This window comes from Microplitis mediator, chromosome 2 (genome assembly GCF_029852145.1).
Source record: "Microplitis mediator isolate UGA2020A chromosome 2, iyMicMedi2.1, whole genome shotgun sequence".
Lineage (NCBI taxonomy): Eukaryota > Metazoa > Arthropoda > Insecta > Hymenoptera > Braconidae > Microplitis > Microplitis mediator.
Window position 1 is genome coordinate 1175237 of NC_079970.1, and position 20528 is coordinate 1195764.

At 31.1% G+C, this 20528-nt stretch overlaps 1 protein-coding gene across 5 annotated transcripts in view; it reads right to left on the reverse strand.

Annotated features, from left to right (window-relative positions):
• Nucleotides 1-20528, reverse strand: part of LOC130663997 (ankyrin repeat domain-containing protein 50-like) — a 141698-nt gene that overhangs the window by 70644 nt on the left and 50526 nt on the right. For 3 of the 5 annotated variants that reach the window (XM_057463616.1, XM_057463617.1, XM_057463613.1), the window contains exon 1: nucleotides 13392-14122. The gene's annotated coding sequence lies outside the window, so the exon portion shown is untranslated. Of the gene's footprint in view, nucleotides 1-13391; nucleotides 14123-20528 lie in introns of those variants that run through there. The other 2 variants (XM_057463614.1, XM_057463615.1) reach the window with 2 other exon arrangements.

A 20528-nucleotide genomic window follows, 5' to 3' on the forward strand; every position in this document is an offset into this window, starting at 1 on the left:
TTACTCTCAATATATATAGGATGTATATATACAGTAAACTAAAATGACAGGAAAAGAGAGAATTCATGTCATGTTATTGGCAATTATATAAACTGAAAAAAAATCGATATTTTCGTTTTGTTTAAAAAAAAATGAAAATTTTTTAACACTATTGTGAGTACATATCCTATTGAAAAGCAGACACAATTCCCTAGATAATTCAAGCATATATATATACATTCTGCACAAATATAATAGAAAATAGAATTTGAGTTAAAGTTTTTAGTCAAGAGCTTTTGTATTTTATTTAACAGTATTTACTCCGGGATTTTATTCTACGCGCTTTTATCACCGATGCATAAATAAATGAAAAATAAATTTATTTATGACACACAAAATCCAATACAATTATCCATCCTGTATATATCTATATATTTTTATTCAAAGTTGAATTAAAATTTCCATGAGATAAATCCATTCAGTTTTCAGTTACAAACTTTCGTTTATCGGATATTTAATGCGATTTTATATCCATTTTTTTATTATTATTACTGGGATACTTAAAAATAAATCTTCCGGTAAAAATATATTTAAAAAATAAAAAATGTTAATTGAAAAATAAAAATAGAAATGAATATTAAATCAAATGATTTTATGACTGAGATTAAATTGAAAACTTTCACTTCAATTAAAGTGATAGTTACCGAAGTGATGGCCATGTTATGAAGTTGAGAGAAGTCAAAAATATATAAGTAAATATATGGGTCATTGGCTGTTTAATGACCGGGTGTCATTGAATGCAACGTCAGTGTACTTAACACAGGTTTGGAGTTTGAACTCTCGGGACCATCGAGTGCATGTAATCAATGACCTTTATATACATAAATATATATATGAGCCGAGGTAATACTCGGATGAAAATGATTATAAAAATACCATTTAATAATTGTGTTATTTTTTTTATATTTAAAAGTCTGACAGAAGCTGTCGAAACTTAAGTGTACGCTGGATATGAAGTAAAGTAAATTTTATTATATTTATATATTTTTTTAGTCACCGTAATATGACACACCTGGATATTGTTGGTAACAAGCCAATAAGTAAATTAGTTTGTCAGGTGTCCAGCCCAGTTTAGTTAACTCGTAACTATAACGCTCGTCATATTCTATTATTGTTGTCAGTATATTTTTATATTTAATATATTAAACTCATATATAAAAATAGAGCCAAGTAATTATTCACAAAAATTTTATTAACAGTCACAGTAATAATTTTGTCCGAACTGGAAAATAAAATTTAATTTGAATCTTTAAAAAATTTATTCTGACATTTATTTAGGGGAAGGGGGGGGGGGGGGGGGCAAAACGGGATACTTAACGAAAAATTTAGTTTTTAGGGACATAAATATCGTAAATTAGCTTCATTTTGATTCTATTTGAAATAAATATAACGAATTTTAGACTGCCATCAGAAAAAAAATTTTTATTTTCTGCGGGCAAAATGGGATACCCCAAAAAAAAGTAAATTTTTTTTTTTTTTTTTTTCAAGTGAATAAAATTGATGTAATAATGTCTTTCTAAATTGATGTAAGTAATAAAATTTACTCTCAACATATTTTTAAAGAAGTTTTTCCTTGTTATTTCTTTTCAAAATTTGAAATTGGCGCCAATATTACACAGTAAAAAAGGATTCGTCAAATTCAACACATACCGTGTGTAAAACGAACATTTTACACTTATATATATGTTACTTTAACATATTGTGAGTGTTAAAAAAAGTTACACACGTATACGTTAAAAATAAAAATTTTCCAAGAATTCTTTTGTGATGGTCGTGATTATTTTTAACATATTTTGTGTGTTGATTTGATAGTAACATATAAAAAGTGTTACTTTCCAATAAAATGACATTTTTGTGTGTTAAAAAATCAATCGATTGCGACAGTTCAAACAAGATAAATACTGTGTGTTAAATTGACACACAAAAGTGTTAAAAATTCAACACTCAGAATTTTAACACACGTTTTTTTTTACACTTTGACGATTCGTTTTTTACTGTGTATACTTTTCGCAAAAAATATAAAAATGTTTTTTTTTTTTAGCTTTTAATAGTGTAAAATGATAGTAGATGTCATTTTTGACCATTTTCGAAAGTTTTTCGAGAAAAAAAAATTTTGACGAAATTTTGAACGTATCCCATTTTGCCGGCCTATCCCGTTTTGCCCCCCCTTCCCCTATTTATTTTTTTTTTTTTAATAAAATGTCAGATTATTTTATATTTTATTGTATTATTCTTTAGAATAAAGAAAATAAAGCAAACGATCCGTGAATTATGAATTACCAAAGTGACATATATGGAGAATGAACAAGAGTGCAGGAGACAGGTAAGAAGACAGACGAGTATATGAAATGTTGTAACAAGGCGCGAGATTTATGATTTATGAGTAGTGTTACCTTTTGTTAAGGTTACAAAAAAATATATAGATTTCTATCACTGATAAATTTTAATTCAACCGTTAAATTCCCATGACATATTTATATGTATATTTAAATATTTATAAAAATAATTTACAGGCATATAATTCGGGCAATTCAAGTCTTTAAATCTGCCCAGCACGTATTGATACGTGAATTAGATCCTGCGGGCGTCCAATTAGAAATGGTTAATTACACAAAACTTATACGAGCCAACGGGGCCTGTAAATCGATTGCCCGATTCTACTCTGACCCTACAGATCCTTCTACTGAATTTCGGTTTACCTCTCTGCGTAATTAGAGCTTAATTGCCACGCAGTTACACACCCAATTGTTACAAACACCCACACTCTATTTTATTCTGTGCCTACAACTAAATACAACGCGCGTAAAAACAGAAAATTAATTATCCCACAATCTGACTCCTTCAGCATCAGAATTTAAAAATAATTTTCCGAGTTATTAAAAAATAATCAGAGAGTAAGTGGGTTAATAACGATCTCGCGAATCACACGTCAGCAACTGCGGTCTCAAAGCAGAGTTCCCACGTCAGGTAAAATAGATATAGATATATTTAATATATAGATACTGGTAATATGTAACATGCTTGAGTTTATAATTGGAGCGTAACTAGAGTAAATGAGCCTCATCTTCCCAGAATATCGATCATCTGTATTGTATATATTTATATATATATGTATAGAGTGTCTCATCGCAAATAACAATGTACACAAAGTGTGTATTTATTTATTATGGTTGTAATTAATTATAATTATTTGTGTAAAAGTGAAGACTAAAAAGGTATATTACATGTAAATGGGGTGTCGTTTGTTTACGCCCACGCACATATACGGATAATGGATTGCCGTAGGCAGCAACCACACCGTTGACACAACTGATGAATTAACGAAAGCCGAGTAGGAGAGTACTTTCTCACTTACTCCCTTTCACCCTTCGGTGGCTGTATATCCCCGTGCTTGTCACACAATAAATACTGTTAATTCATACAAGTTAACCACTGGTTCGGATTTTCATACGATAAATTTTGTACTGAGACTAAAGTTTATGTAACTATCGATGGTATTTATGTTGTAATTGACATTTAAATGTTTACCATTTCATTTTGATAATCGAATGGCCATCGACATGATGGATGTTTTCGTTTTATTTCAATGTTATATGTAAATAGAGTCTTTACAAACTGTTCTGTGTTGAAAGTATTGCATTGGGAAAGGAAATTAATATGATAGTGACTTTATATATTATATATTATATAGGGGAAGGGGGGGCAAAACGGGATACTTAACGAAAAATTTAGTTTTGAGGGACATAAATATCGTAAATTGGCTTCATTTTGATTCTATTTGAAATAAATATAACGAATTTTAGACTGCCATCAGAAAAAAAATTTTTATTTTCTGCGGGCAAAATGGGATACCTCAAAAAAAGTAAATTTTTTTTTTTTTTTTTTTCAAGTGAATAAAATTGATGTAATAATGTCTTTCTAAATTGATGTAAGTAATAAAATTTACTCTCAACATATTTTTAAAGAAGTTTTTCCTTGTTATTTCTTTTCAAAATTTGAAATTGGCGCCAATATTATACTTTTCGCAAAAAATATAAAAATGTGTTTTTTTTAGCTTTTAATAGTGTAAAATGATACTAGATGTCATTTTTGACCATTTTCGAAAGTTTTTCGAGAAAAAAAAATTTTGACGAAATTTTGAGGGTATCCCATTTTGCCGGCCTATCCCGTTTTGCCCCCCCCCCCCCTTCCTCTATATGCATTTTTTTTTTTATTTATTATTACTACTGTAAAATAGTTACAGCTGACGGCGAAGTAATGCCACGAGAGTCGAATAATCACGTCGTTACTGCAGTAGTCTAGCAACACAATGAAATAAAAAAAGTACTTAAACAGTCATTGACATGGGCGCAGTAGACGAGACTAAAATGCTACTGGGTTTATAAAAAAATTTTTTTTGCATTTAAGTTGAGGGAAAAAATTGATAAAGTTTTGCCCTTGCAGTATGCTGCAGATTATATATATATATATCGCGTGACTATAAGTTGTTAAAATTAAACATCAATAATTCAGAATGGTTTTATTTACGGGGTAGCTGAAGAATATGCCAGAAAACTGGTGGAGGTTATCGACTTTGAGGCATTGGAAATATGGCAGTAAATAGTAGAAATGAATATATGAAGGGAATCGATAGTAGTTTGCACCAGGCGCCCGACTGTCTGTCTGTCTAGGGTAGAAGCATCAGAAAAAAAATTTATACTACTATATATATATTTTTATAGAGAAAGAGAGTCGGCATATAGTTTAAAAATCCTTTGTATTATTACAATCGCCGAGACAGTAAGATCAGTAAAGTAAAAACTATTCATATATATATATATATATATAAATATATATAATGAAAAAAAATTTTACTTTGCATCGACTTTTCCATCGTCTTCGTTTGGTCTGTTGTACTTTGGGAAATCACGTATATTCTTTTCGCTTTTCTTCTGCTCTGTACATTACACTGAATCATACTCCCATCAGTTATTTTTTTTACGGTTATTATTTTTCATTTCTCTATGGTCTTTATTTTAACTTAAACCGGTCGTAAAGAAAAAGTAACTTCTGTTAAAATTTCTATTTGAACGAGTTAAATCAAAAGATTTTTCATTTTCGTATTTTATGTTTTTACGACAACTCAAGTAGAGACGCCATCAGGTGAATTACTTTTACGGAAAAAAGAAAAATATTTATATATATATGCCAAGCAGATTGAAGTCACGCTCGGAAAAATGAAAACACTGAGCTTGATATACTTCTTTTAACGTCTAGTAATTGCGCGATAAAATCAAAAGTTTCTGCGCGGAAACTCATTCAATATCTCACCTTTTTTACACGAGGTGTTTTGATATGGTTAAGAGTGACATGAATTAATGACGCGGGTTTACATTCGTATAACGACACGATTAAATATGCTACAAATATTCAATGCGAGTATTGAAAATAGTGTAATATATAGGTATATTTAGAACAGATATATATGTATATTTATATATAGAGAATGGTAGATTGAGAGAAAGAGAACCAGAATAACCGATCCAGTGAATTCTTGAAAATTATTCTCTGCTAGACGAGTTCGACCACGCGTGACTGGCTAAACCGCTACCATTTTTTTTTTGTTATCCAATATTACAGGCTGCGATAGAAATTCAATAGGAAAATTTAATGGTAAAAAAAGACCAGTGGAAAAAAAATTAATTTAATTTAATAAAAAATAAAAGCCTGTAAAATAAATATACAAATAAAAACAAAATTTAATGATGACGACAAGTAAATTTTTGAAATTTATCACTCCACTGTAAAAAATCACCGGGGTAAGTCCAAGTGGTGTAGGTATTAAAATTATCGGTGTTAAATTTACCCCCGAAAGCGGTGTGTAAATAACGCCGCCACCGGTGTAAATATTCTGTACCGGTGTTAAAATAATGCCGCCACTGGTGTAAATATTCTGTACCGGTGTTAAAATAATGCCGCCACCGGTGTAAATATTCTAGACCGGTGTTAAAAGAACGCCGCCACTGGTGTAAATATTCTGTACCGGTGTTAAAATAATGCCGTAACTGGTGTTAAAATAATGCCGTAACTGGTGTAAATATTCTGTACCGGTGTTAAAATAATGCCGCCACCGGTGTAAATATTCTGTACCGGTGTTAAAATAATGCCGCCACTGGTGTAAATATTCTGTACCGGTGTAAATATTCTGTACCGATGTTAAAATAACGCCGCCACCGGTGTAGATATTCTTTACCGGTGTTAAAATATTTTATTTTGTGAATATTTTTATATTATTATTATATATATTTATATTTATATTATATATATTTATATTTTTTAAAGTTAATACTTCAAGCGGACGCTATTTACCCCGCCTTTACACCGGTTCCCCGCTTTCACACCAGTTTTACTCCGCTTTTACACCGGTTACCCCGCTTTTACACCAGTTTTACTCCGCTTTTACACCGGTTCCCCGCTTTCACACCGGTTTTACTCCGCTTTTACACCAGTTACCCCACTTTAACACCGGTATTTTTAACACCGGTGTATTACTCCTCCTACACGGGTGTAATTTCATTTTTACATCGGGCGGAGTTAAAACGAGTCCATTTTTAACACCGCTCTTTTTACAGTGTCAAAGCATTAGCATTTGGAATTTTAATTAAACAATTTGTTTCAACAAGCATCCAAGTGTTTAAACTCTTCAAGTATAATACAAAATACTGTCTATCTATATATATATATGTATGTATGTATGTAAATGTATATTCTCTGATTCATTTTAGGAGAGTATATATGTATTGATAGTAACAAACATTAAACGAATATACTCAACAGTGTTTCAATTGTACAAAATTCCGGTGATTTGCATTTGAGAGCTCGCGTGTATCCAAGAGCGAATAATTCTCTAGGGTATAGGCTCTGTTGCAGAGGGAATATAATCGATCAACTGGGCTATCTCTGGACACCAGAGATCCGAGAATGTACAACCGGGGACGGGAAAGCGATGGCGAATTAAAAAAAACTAAACTGAAATAAAATAAAATGTAAAGGAATGAGAGTTGGCAGGGCAGAAGCGAAGACTTGCGATATCAAGAACTCGTCGTCGCTGTATTTGTAGTTCGGTTATACCGTAGGGAATTCGCAGATAGAAAAATATTTATATTAACGCAATATAACAGTGAATATATTTAAAGGGTGTGTGTTAGTTTATAAACGCGATAGACTGTGCTGCTGCTGCTGCTGTAGGTCTCAACGCTCACGGAAACTGGACGCGTTATTTATGAGCAAACGCGCTTCTTTCCGCGGGCGATTATACGCCCTGAAAAAATAATAATAAAAGTTACAAGCAACATTATATTTCTGTGTATGCTGATACGGTGTGATCCCAAACTCTTCTTGTTCCCTTCCCCCTCCCCCTCCCCTTCCTCTTTCCAATACGAAATATTGTTGGAATCATATAAAATTTATGTTTTTTTCTCTCTCGAAAATATATTCGGACAGTCGAGGAAGATAAAATTACAGAATTAAATATAGATGAGGTCGTAAATTTATAAAAAACCGATATGAGACTACTATTCAGATGATAAAATATTCAAAGACATGATATTTGTAGACGGAATTAAATATTGGGAAATATTTCATTAGCGTTGTAACGAATTATACTTTTTTGTTCCTCGCTGTTAAATTATCTTTTATGTCCTATTAAAAATATATACAATAGACATTTGATAATTTGAACAGAATCATACATTTCAACCGTCTGTTTATTTTGGTCCCACGAAATATGCATGAGGTTATTAAATTTTAATGCCAAACAATAAATGGATTTTTTATTTATTTATTTATTAATAAAAGAAATGATGTCATCAAGATATTTTTATGAGTAAAGATTAAGTTGAGTTAGGGAGATACAGGATGCCTTTAGGATCCATTATCCATACCTGGAATAATCCTGATGGCCTTATGCATACCAAAGACATTTGTCATTGGTCCACGTGGGTGACTCGCTTTGATCATCCGTAATTCAGTTAAGTGTAAGGGGGACAAGCAGAGTCAGAGACCTGTATCATCATCAAATTGTTGACTAACAGAGTGGATCCAGCATTATTGTGGATAGACGAGAAAGCCGTACCTGAGTAAACCCTAGCCACATATATTATATATGTACATAAAATTTCACTGCATATTTCTCCAATGATTCGGCAAAAGTCGCCAGACTCTATCTGGCGACTGAAGAAGATACGAAACTAAACTTTAGACTAAAGAATACTAGCTGGTTACATTTTACCAGAAATCTAAAGGTCATTGTACTCTTGCACCCAATCGAGATACAAACAAAAGGAAAACACCAGACGGGAAGACGAAAAATAAAAAAAATGTTAAATAATATTCGTAAAGTGAAGCAAAGAAAGTATAAGAGAAGAGGAGGGAAAAATAATAAAAACACATGTACATAAAATAAAATGAATATTCAACATTCAGAGCGACTTATTTTCAGAGCAACAAAAAATCATTTTAACCACTCGAAAATGAAATAATGCAAATGAATTAACATTAAATTGTACCTTGTACAACGTATGTACAACGGCTTGCTGTGTACATACGCCGGTAGTTTTATTAAAAAAAAAAAAAAAATTATATATATATAAATATGTCTGGAGTATTAAATGCGTTTGTAATTGCACGCGAGATTTTGCCTTTTACGGTCTTTATGTTGTTCCATGCCATAAAGACATGTTTTAAAGATGTGTTTTAAAGGGATTACGTCACATTTTCGAGTGGAGTGAGACACATTGGAAGCATACATATATTTGAAAGCAAGATTATATCTAATAATGGATAATGAGCTAAGTGCTTTTTAATAATGACCAAAGTATGAGTAATTTTATTAATCATAAAGTAGAATAAAATCCTAAGCGGAAGCGTCAATTATGCATACAATGAATAAATTAAATAAATTATCAGAGTTCTGTTCGGCTGTCAGATATTTTGTTTAAATAAATAATTTACTGTAATGGAGTATTAGAACTATGAATAATAATTCACACTCGAGATAAATTTATACCTGACATTTAACCTGGTTTTTACAAAAGCTACCTGTCCATAAAGATCGAGAGAACGAACATTCGATGATTATTGTCCAGACTTAGAGGATGTTTTATTCTGAAACCCATGCTCCGAACTACAAGATCTAAAAATAAACTCCTGGTTAGGTGGTTTTCGCGGGTGTGTGTGTATTGTGTGTGTAGAGGGCGATCTATAGTTGAGTGTGGGATTTATACGTATTATAGTAGAAGGTATACTGTATAATACATCCACTGGCACAGAACATTAGTTCCAAGAGAGAACTACTTGATGAAAGTGTGTATGGACACAAAAGACTTGAGCAGCTGGGTGCAGATGACGTCACTACCTGTCTTGCAGCTTCGGTGGCACCGCAGGGTACGGGTCAGAGTATTTTATATACTTATATATATGTATATGTATAATATAAATATATTGCCGACAATCCAGCGAGTAAAACGAGACGTACAGCTATATAACGCGTAGTACGGATACCCTGGATATATTTTATTCACGCGTTCACGTCCAATTAGCTCTAATGATTCTCAATTAAATGCGACTATTTTTTAATTATTTATGTACATTTATTTAATACACGAGTAGTTAGTAGGCAAATTAAAGTGAACGGCAATTCAAATTCAAATTTTAATTTAAAATTATAAACTTTAATTGTTATTTTTAATTAATTATTTATGGACGAATTATAAACAGAGAACGGGTGATAAATGTGGGAACTATTAAACTGTTATTTTACGGTCGAGGGTACGGTTATCTAGTATCTGTTTTCTGAAACGGAGTATTTTTTGACGGACATACTTAACGAAAAACATACTTAACGAAAAATTTAGTTTTTAGGGACATAAATATCGTAAATTGGCTTCATTTTGATTCTATTTGAAATAAATATAACGAATTTTAGACTGCCATCAGAAAAAAAATTCTTATTTTCTGCGGGCAAAATGGGATACTCCAAAAAAAAGTAAATTTTTTTTTTTTTTTTTCAAGTGAATAAAATTGATGTAATAATGTCTTTCTAAATTGATGTAAGTAATAAAATTTACTCTCAACATATTTTTAAAGAAGTTTTTCCTTGTTATTTTGTTTCAAAATTTGAAATTGGCGCCAATATTATACTTTTCGCAAAAAATATAAAAATGTTTTTTTTTTAGCTTTTAATAGTGTAAAATGATACTAGATGTCATTTTTGACCATTTTCGAAAGTTTTTCGAGAAAAAAAAATTTTGACGAAATTTTGAGGGTATTCCATTTTGCCGGCCTATCCCGTTTTGCCCCCCCCCCCCTTCCCCTATATGTAACGTACATATGAAATTATTTTAGCTGATAAAATTGTGCGAGGCGGGTAAATGAAATTAATGTGACGCAAATGCCACGAGTTGGTACAGCATCGATGTATGTGTCTATATTATGTATAAGTGTATGTTCGCCGGTCTAATTAAAATAAATCATGTGGGTAGACGAGATGAAATATGTCGTGTATCGGTATTCCATGTTTGGGTTTGCATAACGACCACTATGGCACTGAGCAACTCGTTGTCAGTTGGGGAAAGCTCAAGCTATTCGTTATTGAACCTTGTGTTTCATTTATACCATTTTATATTATTTACATATATACATATATAAATAGGTTACATATATCGATAATGTTAATTGGAAAATACATTTGAAAAAATAAGAAAATCATGCAAGGGAAGAATTTGCTACTCGGATAAATTTTAAGGGCAAGTCAAATTTATCCTCAGAAAAAATTGTAATAATTAATTTTGATGATACTGAAGTTAGAAGACATTTAAAAATTTTTGAATTTTCGTTCTTCACCAAATCAATTGCAAAAAAATAAAATAAAAATATGCACATGTAGAAAATTTTTAAAACTACAGGTGCAATTTTTTCAAATATTTTTTTTTTTATGGTTTACCGGCTAAAAAAAAATCCAAAAATTATTAGACGTCTGCTAACTTCAGTGTCATAAGTTAGCCGACGTCTAATAATTTTTTGATTTTTTAAAAAACGATAAATTATAAAAAAAAAATATTTCAAAAAATTGCACTTATAGTTTTTTAAATTTTGTACCTGTGCATATTTTTAGTTTTTTTTTAATTAAATTGTTGACAAAAAAAATTCAAAAATTGCCAATTTTCGGCTAATTTCGAGGTCACTTAATTTTGTGTAACTCGAATTTTACTACAAAATTTTACAAATTTTGAATTAAGAAAATTCTCAATAACTTTTCAAAATTCTAATTGAAGGTTTCAAATTTTTCTTTTGGAGTAAACGAAATAATTTTTCATTTGTTGAACATAAAAAAAATATTTTATAAAATTGCTCAATGCAATATTTATATTTATATATAAATATATAATTGAATGTGATAAGTTTATAAACGAAATATGAAAACAATAAAATATTTTAGTTAACAAAATACTTGAAATATAAAACCGGATCTAAGTTAAATTTATTTACGATTCAATCCATAACACATTGAGTTATTTTGTTTATTGGCATGTGATAATGCTTTGATAAATTGTTATTTACTTATAATATAATATATATATTATTTTGCCCATACGATTGGTAATATTGTTAAATTATAGCGTACTAATGTTTGCCAAAGTGTCGAAACAGATAACAGCTCGATAGTCAATCGTTCACCGATAATTAAAACCAAGGAACCCAAAGTTAAAAAAAGTAACAGTATCCTTTGTCGGAATTGTTTTTTTATGTAAAAGGTAATGGAGTTCTCTGTTAATTTATATATTTTTCGTATCAACGGTCATTAATTAAAGCTGATAGTGCGTCAGTTAAATCTCCAATGTATTGACTCGGAGTAATAATTACAAAAAAATAAATTAACTCTAGATAACATTGTAAGTTGTACTGATAAGCCCACAAAGTCAACGGTCATAGAATTACACAGAATTGCTAATTATCGATAACTTTCCATTGAGCTGTTCATTCAATGTCACTGGTAATGAGTTCACTCAGACCAACAATTACTCCATTATTTTTTTTATCATTTATTAAATCCGGAGTGAATGCGAACCGGATGATATTTATCCCCTCAGAGAAATTCACTCCTAAGGAAAGTTCATTTTAACATCAAAACTCGGGGTCGGAGTGAATGCGGATTAAAATAAAACCCACATTACTCTAAAATTACTCCAATAAAAAAAACCCGAATCAAAAAACAAATTTTAGTTTAGTCCTCAAAAGCCTCAATTCCTTTGATGTTTTATTTGCCGCTCAGAAATTAACTCTAGTACTCAAAATCCTCTATGAGAACTATGAGGTCTCAATACGAAATTTATCGATTTTCGATTGTAACTAAGCCTCAAAATTTAACGAATAAAAATTTATACGAACTTGGGTTCAAATGCGGATAAAATTTTTTTTCATGTTTTGAGTATCTTGACCCTGGTGGAAATTTTTCGGAATTTTCTCTGAAAAACTCAGTTCTAAAGTTCTAAAGACTTTTTCAGAGAAAATCACGAAAAATTTCCACCGGGGGAGACTCTAATCCAGATCATGATAGTAAAGTTAGCAGACATTTGAAATTTTAAAAAATTGTTCTTAACAGATAAACAATGAAAAAAAAATATTTCTAAAAAAATGCACATGTCGGAAATTTCATAAACTATACGCGCAATTTTCCAAAATATTTTTTTTTATGTTTATTTTTTTGTTAAAAAAAATCAAAAAATTTTAAAATGTCTGCTAACTTTATTGTCATATCCAGATCATGTTATTCCAGTAGTCTTCAAAGTTGTCAAAATCGACGTAACTACTTTGAGGACTAAACTACGATAACTTTCCATACTGTTGTTATAATTTTTAGACTCTAAATTTACCCTCGAAAACCTCATTGAGATTTTTGAGACTTGAATCCGAATTTGGTTTTTGACTCCGGTCCCTATTTACTCCACATGCAGATTGATTTCCTTTCAAACTCCGGAACTCCGAGTGACGGAGTGAATTCGAACTGAAATAAAATCTGTATTCACTCCCGATTTTTAGTGTAAATAAATAGTGATCTACAGAAATTGTACATATAGAGGAAGCTACGGATATTTAAATATATATTTATGAAAATAACCATTTTCCGATAGCAAACCAAGCGTCACTTGTTCAAGGGCACTTGGTGCAACCTTCAAAGAGTAAATATTTACAATTGCTCGAAATTGTCGATAAACGTCAAACGTGAGTTGAAAGTTATTACTTATTACTATTTATAAATTTCCTTAGCAGTGTGTGCAGTAATAATGATAATGATAATAATGTAATCGACTTACCCATAGTAGTCGAGGTTTGTCGATCGATACACGCTCTTCGTCCCTTTGTTCCTTCAACACGAAGGCCGTGTAGTAGAAAAGAAGACACCAATCTGCACACTGAACAGAAAGAACCGGCACGAGTGTAAGTATCAGGGTAAATATTTTTATTTTTTATTTTATTTATTATTTTTGCACGAAAACAAAACGAGATTCAGGAATAAGTTTATGCCGTATAAATGCATATATGTATGTGTGTGTGTGTGTGTGTGTACTTTTATATAAAAGTAGATATATAATAATAGTAAGTGCACGAAAGGATGAAGAAAAAGGGAGACGTACAAGGAGTCAAGCGGCTTCTCACAAAACAAAAAACACTGGAGTTAAAAGTGGTGGCAGGCAAGCACTCGCGGCTTCTCGTCGTTTTACGCTGACCGGTCAGACATTACTGCAAGCAGACGTACATCCACATCTTTAAGTATTTATTTAAAAACAACCAACAGTCCCTGCCTCAAACTACTTCTTTGCCTCAACTCTTTTACTGCAATTCAAATTCATCATTTTTATATTTCGTTTTGCACTGACCCCTGTCCGTTTTACACCAGTTATTAGTCATTTATTTTAATCAACGACACTTGTAATTTATGTAGTTAGTATTGTTTATCGTGGATCAGTTTCCCGATATGGTTACTCCGAAATGCGGGGAATGACAGAATAAACGAGTGCGATGTAAAGGTACCAAAAGACGCGGCTGTACTGAGGCGCCGGCGTGTTTACTCCCCCCACTTGCCTGAATTTGCCTCAACGCGCGCACTGCCCCCACTTTCTCAATCGTCAGCACGTTCATACCCCTTCTCTCTATATTTTTCATATATATCTTTCTCTATATATATATATCTATGTATATAAAGGGTGAAAATATATAATGCATCCCCTATAGGTCACATCTACACCCGAACTGAATTGTCACCCGCGTTAAACCTCTCGTACCCTTTTAACTCTAAATTCGGTCCCTTTTTTCAATCCATTTTCATACTCGCTTTTTAGGGATCTCTTTGCTGGGCAAACTGGACCGAACTACTCAATTTTTTCCTATACGTTTCTATTATATCCTTTGCCAGATTCACTTAAATTGCTGCGGGCTGGGAATAAAACTCGAGGATAAAATATAAAAAATAATATTCCCAGCTTTTTATCTTTTCTTTCATATAAATTTACATAAATTTTATTTATTTACTCAACTCGTTTCTAGGTTAATTATTATATTTATATTTATTTCTATCTAAATTTATTATTTTTCTCAAGAGATATTTTTACTCAACTTGTTAGCTAACCGCGTGGGATAAAACACATTTTTGCTTCTCCACATTAATTTTATTTTGCGAAAAATTTATTAAATTATTTATTTATCTAGGTTTATTTATGTAAGAAAAATTATTTATATTGCAACTTTAAGTTAATAAAATATAATTGATCGTTTTTAAATTGAAGCATCGTGTGATAAGTGAGATGATGCATGAATCACCTCGGTAATCATCTTCAAGACTCACTACACTTACATATGTATGTATTTATTATTATATATATAATAAAAGTAAGAGCCTCAGTTGCAGCGGATCCAAGTAAAGGTGATTCACCAACAGGTTTTTCGATGGAGAATTTACACACAAGATGGTAATTTGCAACCGCCCGCGTCGGTGTAAATCAGACTGTGAGTGTGAGGACCCGGAGGGAAATAAAGAACTCAAAATTGTCATGTTTCAAGTACACTCGAGGGACAAACGACAAGTATCATACTAAAACTAGTTCCTAAGCATAACACATAACGCATAACACGCATTCAAATAATATAAATCCATATATATGTGTATACATCTGTACAAAAAGTATTCCATACACGACGGAAGTACTGTACTATGTAAAGTAACAGCCAGTTTATCACGTTCTCTTGTATACATATATGCTCTCGCGGCCTTTACCTGATGTTGCTTCTGTGACATAATTTATACAGCCACGGTCACAAGGCTGCAGCTAAGGCGCACGAGATACACGCTCTGATATTATTACTCTTGTTCAATAGTGTTAACACAAAACACAACATAATTCGTTATATATATCGTCGAACTTGTAAATAATATATACATACACAGACTGAACAAAAAAACTCCGTAATCAGAGTACACAGTAAAAAACGAATCGTCAAAGTGTAAAAAAAAACGTGTGTTAAAATTCTGAGTGTTGAATTTTTAACACTTATGTGTGTCAATTTAACATACAGTATTTATCTTGTTTGAACTGTCGCAATCGATTGATTTTTTAACACACAGAAATGTCATTTTATTCGAAAGTAACACTTTTTATATGTTACTATCAAATCAACACACAAAATATGTTAAAAATAATCTCGACCATCACAAAAAAATTCTTGGAAAATTTTTATTTTTAACTTATGCGTGTGTAACTTTCTTTTAACACTTACAACATGTTTAAGTAACATATAAATAAGTGTAAAACGTTCATTTTACACACGGATGTGTTGAGTTTGACGAATCCTTTTTTACTGTGTAGATGCGGATTAAAATAAACTCCGCAATGGACGGAGTTAATTCGCATTTAAAATTCACTCCTTTTTCTCTATTGCCTACTGTAGTTACACAGTAAAAAATATTGTGTATCTGTGTTAAAAACGGTCCGTGTTAAAATTTTTGTGTTGATTATTTTGTGTCAAATCAACACAATTCTTTGTGTTACTTTAAAATTTTTAATCGATTTACTCTTCAACACTTTAAAAGTGTTACTTAGTATAAAAATCGATATTATCAACATTTATTAAGTGTTACTTTAACATCAACACAAAAAAAGTGTTGAAATTTTAACACAAATTTTGTGTTAAAATTCAACACAAATAGTCTGTGTTGAAAAATAACACAAAAATTGTGTGGACCGTTTCTAACACACAGATTGTGTTGATTTTAACACAATATTTTTTACTGTGTATACAATAAACTCTATCCCCATTTTCCGATTGCATATACATGAAACCTGAATAATATATGATAGAAACTGGAGGTACATAAATGTGTTAATAAATAAAATGTAGCGATCGGCGGGAAAAATAAAAGTTTAACAGATCTTGGGGGAAAAGTACGAGCATTGAAATAAATAAAATCAAATGACTCTTGTAGACTTTCGAGTAGGTATTTTGCGGTTTTTCTCTACACCTCTATAATATATATCTGTGTGAGCGGTTTTCAGTGCAAGTCTCCTGTGTAATTTATACCGGGACATTATTATGGTGAGAGGTGTTACGAAACGTGCGATATAGTATCACATGGTGTCGCGTATACGTGTATCTATATAAAACATATCCAGTATAAGCATCCACATATATATATATATACATGTATGTTCATGAATAAGGAGAAGGGCATGCGCCCGTTTTCAGCGTGCTCTAGGGAAGATTGTAATCCGCTACCGTGCGTATATTTCTCTAGCTCTCACCGGAGGTGTACCTCGAGAGCATGCAGTGTCACCTCACTAGTTTCTCTTTCCGTCTTTCTTTATGGACTCTCAATGTCCCTCCAATAACACCATTTATCTTGTCTTACATCCACGATGTTTTTTTAAAACTTCATACACTTTTATCACATTTATGTTATGAATAAAAAAATAGCCAACGAGGCAAAAAAATTCAGAATAAATTTACTTCTAATCACGTTACTCAACTCGACTCGAGTTCAGTAAAATTTTACCCCGTAATGTAATAATGCAACTTTACGAAAAATACTTTTCATTTTCGCAAAAGCCTCGGCGTTTATCATCCTAATATGAATCACTTATTTTCTTTTTGTCTGAAAAAAGTACACACTTGCACTCAGGTAAATTAAATGGCGAGTAAGACAGATCGTTCGTCGCAGCGATCATTCTTGTTCTTTAAATAACTCGCCGCTCATATTTTTATTGTACTAAAATCTTAGTGGCTTTTATTTGAGCGCGGGTGTGGGTGTGACTATTCACTGTTTCCAAGTGATAATTTCCTGAAAATAGACGAGCTGAAAAAAAAATCGGCAGCTCGCCATTAAGAGACGATGAGTTAAAAAAAAGTGTAACATTTTCCTCGAAAATGAAAATTTCTTTCTTTCCTTATCTTTTATTTACTTTTTTTTTTTTCTTAAAGGCTATTGTGTAGCAAACTTGTATAATTATACTCGTATAAGACTCTAGTTTTATATTCTTTTATATATTTATTATTCAGTATAAGACAAGTTTATATATATATATATAGTTACTTAAAATATAATACTGTCTGTTGTATTTAGTTTTTTTCATTGTCATAAATATTAAAAGTTATAAATTTTATTAACACAGAATAAAATATATATGTATATATATATAGTTACATATATTTTACGAGTGTTGTATATTTTTATTTGACAGTACAGCGGTCTCATATCTCGTCATTATATAGACAGTTGCTAAATAAAAATTATAACGATATTATGTCTTGTATATCTATGTACATATATATGAGTTAATATGAGGTCATTGAAGTTAATAGTAAATAAGCATTTCTCTAGTGTAGTGTACATGGATATTTGTTGGTTTGCTCGTATTTTTCACAGACATTTTTTCCACTTGAGAGTTATAAGAAACTTGTTTTATGTATTATCACTTCCTCGGTACGAATAAATTATATATTATTATTTGCGGATGAAGTATCGTCGTAAATTACGACCTCGATCATTTTATGATTCCGTAAAACTACGTACAAATTTACTAAATTATTTTTAAACGGATTTACTATGACTGAGTACCGCATTTTATAACCTATTTTTATCTATTTATTTATTTGCATACACAGAAAAAAAGGATTTCTTAGTGCGAGAAATTTTTATTTGTCTCAAAAAAATTTTTACTTGCGTCAAGAAATTTTTTGAATTATAAATTGAAAACTTAAAATTTCTTGAAACGAGAATAAATTTTTTTAGAGCAAGAAAAAATTTTTTGAACCGAGAAATTTTTTCTCGTCTCAATAAAATTTTTTTTTTCAATTTATAATACAAAAAATTTCTTGCGCCAAAAAATTATTTTTTTCTGTGTACAGATGTAAAAATTATTTTAACCTTTGAAGACTGAAAATATTTATAAGATGAAAAGTAAATATGAGGAGCGTGATAAAAAAATATTTATAAATTTATATATGACGTATTTATGCAAAGAGAATGAAATGACGGGTCATATCAAGAAATTAATGATCAAATGACGTGAGAGTATCATATGAGTATGTATTAAACGCGCCTACGATGCTAACACTCATTATATTCTCATATTTAAGTACATATGTGTGTACACTTGTATGCTTTTTGAAATGATATCGCAGTAAAAAAGTGCAGTTAAATTTACAGCGATGGTTAAACGGATAACTGATATATTTATTACGCCATATTTTTCTTAATCAGTTTCTTTAAATATAAAATATATTACTTTACACAATACCTCATAAATTTTCGTTTTATAAACTCGCGGGCATTCAAAAAATCCGTAAATTATTATTTGTTCACTTAAAGCTGCACATAAAAACTTTTAATTTCTTAATTTTACTACTCATTGATTCAATTTGCTATCGAGCTGGAGCTGAAATATTTTTGAAGATTTTTCTTTCAATATTTTTTCACAAATGAAACTTCTGGACCTTAACTTTATCGCTGGGTTAATCTCAACATTTTTGGATAACAATTTGCATGGCTCATAATCCAACACACAATACCGTAACGAGTGTACGATAAATGACAACGAAATCGTTCGTTTTCCCGTTTTTCGTTATAATGACAAAACTTTTTTTCATGTTGCTTAATAATTTAACGGCATACTGAACAAATGCTCTCTGGTTTAATTATAAAATAATTACTCGTCTTTTTTATTTTTAAAAATTAAATTTTTATCATTAAAATACAGGTGTACTGAATGTTCTACACAATTTCCAGAATTTTCGCTCGGCTGCATCTTTGTCTTGATAATTATCTCTAATTACTACAACGCATCTTGTCTAATTAATTTAATTCTCGTAAATAAAATTATTCCTCGAGTTTTATTCCCTACACATATTTATAAATTTTCATTTTATAAAGTTATTTATTTACCAAAAATAAATTACAATAATTATCTATCATTTTTTTTTAATTTTCGTAATTTCCATTTAAAAAAAACTACACGGAAAAAAACGCTAATGGGATCCGATGGCTTTTACTTTTTACAAAAGTAAAAAATATGACTATTCCATAAAGTGAGTGATCATAAATTGAAAGTTTGTGTCTCTTACTTATGGAATAGTAATTTTCCACTTATGCCAAAGAAAAAGTTATCGGATCCATTAACGATTTCGGGTTACTACTGCACTGTAAAAAATTCGCGGAGTGAAGGCGGATTAAATCCGGAGTGAATGCGAAGTGAATGAATTTTTAATTATTCACTCCCCTCGGAGTGAAATTCACTCCGCAGGGGAGTTTTCATGGAGTAAATGATTTTCTATTAATTTAATCCCTCCGGAGTGAAATTTACTCTGAAGCGGAGTTTTGAAAATATTATTAATAAAATATAACTCCACTCAATAAAATCGAAGTAAAAATTCGCGTATTACATTATTGATCAGCTGATATGCACACACATACGCACACACGCGCACTCGCACACACACACACGCACACATTTGCACACACGCACCCATTTTCACACACGCACACATTTGCACACACACAAATTGTCTAGCAGTTTAATATAAATTAGTATAAATTTATTTAAGTATTAAAACTCCGGACTGGAGTGAATTAGGAGTGAAATAAAATCCGCGTCACTCCGAGATCACTCCGCTAAAAAAAAACTCCCAATTCACTCCGCATGCGGAGTGATTTTTTTCAAAACTCCGGAGCTCCGAGTGGCGGAGTGAATGCGGAGTGAATTCGGATTTAATTTCACTCCGAATTCACTCCGGATTTTTTACAGTGTGTCGGCATTATAATTATAACTAACCCGTGTAAAAAAATTATTGTTCATAATCATAATGAATTAAAATATAAATTTCATGTCGAAACTCAGATCGTGACACAAATATGACTTTCATCATGAGTTAGTATCATCAACTTTAATCACGTCAAAATTATG